We start from the raw sequence: 4528 nt of genomic DNA, 5'->3' as shown, positions 1-4528 counted from the left end.
ACTTTTATCACATTCTCAAAGATATCTTTGATCTAAAAATGCCTAAGAACCAGTTCTCTGGATGGCGAGAGAGACAAGTAAACCTTGTATAACAGGACAACATGCTTGAAGGGCCTGCTGAGTCAGAGGGGAGAAACCCGGGTGACTAAACTCGGGAAGCATGACCAGGTGAGGAGTGGGTGCCTCAAAGGTGATTGAAAGAACCAGACGTCTTCAATGTTGAGAAAAGATTTGATCGCCATCTTTGCTTACTTGAAGGACTATTTCATATTCACCACATTCTCTTCTATAATCATCTTCTGTAACTAGGTTTGATAAAGGGGAAATTTGTCATATTCCTGTTATGGAGAAGCCCACAAGTAAATGCTTCTCTGTGCCATGTGTTCCTCTCTCTAGTTTTGACCATGCCTGTACTCTCGGGGCCACCATCGCCTTGGTGAGATGCTTTCCTCCTGGTGGGAAGGGAGGCATTTAACAGTCCATTCTGTAAGGAAGTAAACTTAACAGTCGTCTTTATTGGTGTCCCAGGGACTAAAGAAATTGCACTCACAAAGTAAAATTGCTGAAACTGAGGCCACCCTACAGCCTGGTTGCTTCTCCTTTTTCTTCCAGGATTTAGTTCTATCCCATCTTCAGTTTCCAGATCAATTGCAAAGTATAATAGGTAAAAAACAAACAAACAAACAAAAAACCCCAAAAAACTCTTCACAGTTTGCAAGGCTATGAAGTACTTATGTACTTACAAAATTGCAAGATACACACTTGTAAAAAGGTCCTGCCTTTGCAGATGCTGCCATGGCCAGTAACTGTCTGCTGTGAGGCACGGTCAGCCCCATTGCGATGATCCTTTGAGTGAGGTTTCCTTTGATCTGTTTGCAGACAAAATTCCAATAGCAGCCGTATATTTTTATCCTCTGAGCACTAGTGAGAAAGCATTTTTTTAAAATTCCTTTTTTGCCTCCTCTCTCTGGTTTCTGCATATGAGAGAAAACATTCAATCCTTGACTTTCTTAGCATGTTGTTGTCCAGTCCCATCTATTTACCAGAAAATGACATAATTTCATTCTTCTTTATGGATAAGTAAAACTTCATTGTGTATATATTCCACATTTTCTTTTTTTAAAAAAATCTTTATGTTCCTTTATTGGAGCAAGATTTCCTGACCGGTATACAGTGATGTATTTATTAAACAGAGACCTGTGCAGAAATTACATACTGCCCATCTAGACAGGTTTTGGTTACACTTTGCCGATTGATAGAATAGTTCCATATATAAAGTTTTATACAACAAAAAGCTTTGAATTTGACCAGGCTGTCCATTAATTCACCTTTGAAAAAGTGGCATTTGATTTCAGCTATATTTTACAGCATTAAAAAGCTGATGCATTAGGTAGCTTTTCAAAATGCTACTCTCTGCACAGCAGCATTGAGCAGACAGAGCAGAGTCGACCATCCCACCCAGATCCACACATTGGCGTTGGAGAGATTTATGCCAGATACCAGGGACTTAAGAGAGACAGAAAGTTCTTCATGACCACCAGCACGGACTTCTTACTCTGAGAGCCCATCTTCTTGGCCACACTTTATAGAGCCAGTGAAGACATGCCAGCAACTGTCCCACGAACAACTTGACATTAGAGCACCAGGTCTGTTTGATGGTGGCAGCAAAGCACTACTCTATCCAGGTAATTGAAGACCCACTTTAAAAACTGCCAATTTGAGATAAAAATCAAGGGTATCACTCATAACTCAGTTTTGAGTTTCTACTATCCCAAATGGCATGTTCAGAAACCAATAACAAATTGTACCCATGTTTCCCAGCTACGGAGACATTAAGACATTGATTCAAATCCCTTTAGTCAATCCACACTGCCCTGAGGTCATCCTGCAAAGTGTGTATCAAAATATACGAAGTTAGGGTGACAAAGTTCGACGATGATGTTATTATACAAGTCAAACTCGGAAGGTCATATTAAAAGCATATCTATTCTGAGAGAAAAGCATCAAATCCTTTGTGTACACATTTAGTTTTATTGTAACAAAGCAACTTGTACACTTTTAACGTTTAAAACTGAGCATCATCTTTCCTTTCCAGTGAAAACAAAAAAGAAAATTTAAAAATAAACAAACAAAATTACAATGGAGAACGTCAATTCCAAATAAAATCCTACAGGTTCTGCTGATTCTCCCATTGAGTGGCAGGGCTCAGGTCATCGTTAGGAGAGAATTTCATTTTAAAAGTGTCATCTTAAACTGCAAGGATGTCCGTTAAACATCACAATTAAACATGCCAAAGGAGAAGCCATGTTGTCAAAATGCCCACTTAACCCAACCAAACATCTCAAACCCACCCTTTGCTGACCTTCTATAACCCCATTTTTTAAGTTTTTTTTTCTTTTTTTAAACAAGAAAAAGTAGACAGATACATGTTGGTAAATGCTAACTGTCCATTTTCACATAGAGACACAGTGTAATCTCTGAGCCCAATATACAGAGAAAGGAGGAAAAGAGCTAGAATTCTGTGCACTACTACACAGGGGCCCAGCACCCTCCAGCTTCCAGCAGAGCGAAGGGAGCAGAAGGTTTTTCTTTTTTCCCACAGAGCACGGTGGTGTTGATTCCATACAGTTTTTTTGTTTTGAGACAGGAAGGGATAAAAATGAATTTAGAACAGAAGGGTGTAGAGATTCTTTTTCCATTGTACTCTGCTCAAGGTATTTCCCCCCAAAATAAGTTGAGAAGCATGGTTTGAGAAAAGAGACCTCAAGAACAGGGTGACTGGGCACAAGGGGGTGGGGGGGAGGAGGGAAAAAAAGACTGCAACTTGCTCCCAGGGACTGAATTAAAAAAAAAAAAAAAGAAAAGAAAAAAACAAAAAACAAAAGAAAGAAAGAAAAAGGTTGGAATCTATCAGTGTTCAATTAGTCGTCTTCTCCTTCATCCTCCTCTCCTTCCTCCCCTTCATCATCATCTTCATCTTCTTCACCTTCATCCTCATCCCCTTCTTCATCAATATCTTCCAATCCTTCTTCTTCTTCTTCTTCATCATCATCATCTTCTTCTCCTTTCCCTTCTTCATCATCCATATCAGGAACCAAATAGTACTGCAATGGAATTGGCCAAATATCACCTTTGATGGCCTCTCCTAACTCATCTGCACCTGCGTCAGAATGGTCAGTAAACCAGATAAAGAAGCTCTCTGGTTCTTCATGCAACCTCTTCCTGCTGGCTTTAGTCTGCGTTTGACTTGAACGCTTCGTCAAATCCTTTCCAGATTTCTATGTGACTTCAGTGGACTTTGAAGATGGATCACCACTCTCATTCAGATGAAATTCTTTGGAGAGAATTTTATTTTCCAAGTAAGGATTTTCATCAAAATAAAAATCTATTCTGTAACCTGATTTGATATCTTCAAATTCTGTCACTTCGACTCTGGTCAAATAATGCAGCGTCTCTCCATCTTCCTCCCCAAGCAGTTCGGACACTTGTGGGTGGTTGACAAATGTTGTTACCCCCAAAATTTGGGATTTTGGCGATCGATTCTGACCTCTTCTGAAAAAATGGTTGGCGGGAGTTTGTTATATTTCTGTTCTACTTTCAGTATCTCCTCACTGGCTTGTTCATTAAGTCTGTCTATTTCATTTTGTACTTCATCGATATGTTCAATTGCTTCTTGTTGTTCTTTTTCTCCCTTCGGCAAACCCAGAGAGGCTGATGAATTCGCCTGCTCAGGGGCAGCAGGCAGTTTGGTTTTTTTTTGTTTGAGACTGGAGCGAAGATTGGCGTTTGGGGGCCATCCTGTGAGGGAAGTCAAGGAGCACACAGCTCACCAGGGAGACGTGCAGAGACCCATATGTTCTTTATCTGTGTGTCTGTTGATGGGCACTTAGGCTGGTCCCTTAACTGGGCTATTGTGAATTGCACTGCCATAAACAGCGGTATGCATCTATCACTATAGTATGCTGATTTTAGTTCTTTGGGATAAATACCAAGGAGTGGAATGGCTGAATCTTAGGGTGATTCCATTCCTAGTCTTTTGAAGAAGCTTCATACTGATTTCACCAGCGATGTATAGGTACACCCCTAACCCACATTCTCACCAGTAATCATTGTCATTGGTATTCTTGATGAATTCCATTTTAACTGGAGTGAGATAAAATCTCAGTGTAGTTTTGACTTACATGCCCTGGATGGCCATGGATGCTGAACATTTTTTCATGTATTTGCTAGCCATTTTTGTTTCTTCTTATGAGAAATGTCTCTAGATTATTTGTCCATTTATTGGGTAATTTGTTTATGGAGGTTAAGTTTTTTTTTTCAGTTCTTTATGTATTTTGGTTATTAATTCCTTGTAAAAGAGTAACTGGCAAAGATTTTTTTCCTATTGTGGAAGTTCTCTCTTCATGTTCTTGTTTGTTTCTTTCTACGCAGAAACTTTTTTTTTTCTCATCATAATAGCTTTTATTTATTGTTTGTTCTTTTTAGCCAGATTTTTACTTTGGTGCTGTTGTGCTTACTGATTTTTGGT

General features: G+C 39.4%; 1 pseudogene; it reads right to left on the bottom strand.

The window, feature by feature from the left end:
- Window positions 1–2800: 2800 nt before the first annotated feature.
- LOC101961738 (protein SET-like) lies at window positions 2801–3797 on the bottom strand (annotated as a pseudogene).
- Between the last annotated feature and the right edge of the window lie 731 nt (window positions 3798–4528).

This window comes from Ictidomys tridecemlineatus, chromosome 7 (genome assembly GCF_052094955.1).
Source record: "Ictidomys tridecemlineatus isolate mIctTri1 chromosome 7, mIctTri1.hap1, whole genome shotgun sequence".
In the NCBI taxonomy this organism is placed as follows: domain Eukaryota; kingdom Metazoa; phylum Chordata; class Mammalia; order Rodentia; family Sciuridae; genus Ictidomys; species Ictidomys tridecemlineatus.
The sequence above is the reverse complement of the archived record's forward strand: the minus strand, read 5'-3'. Positions and strand labels throughout refer to the sequence as shown.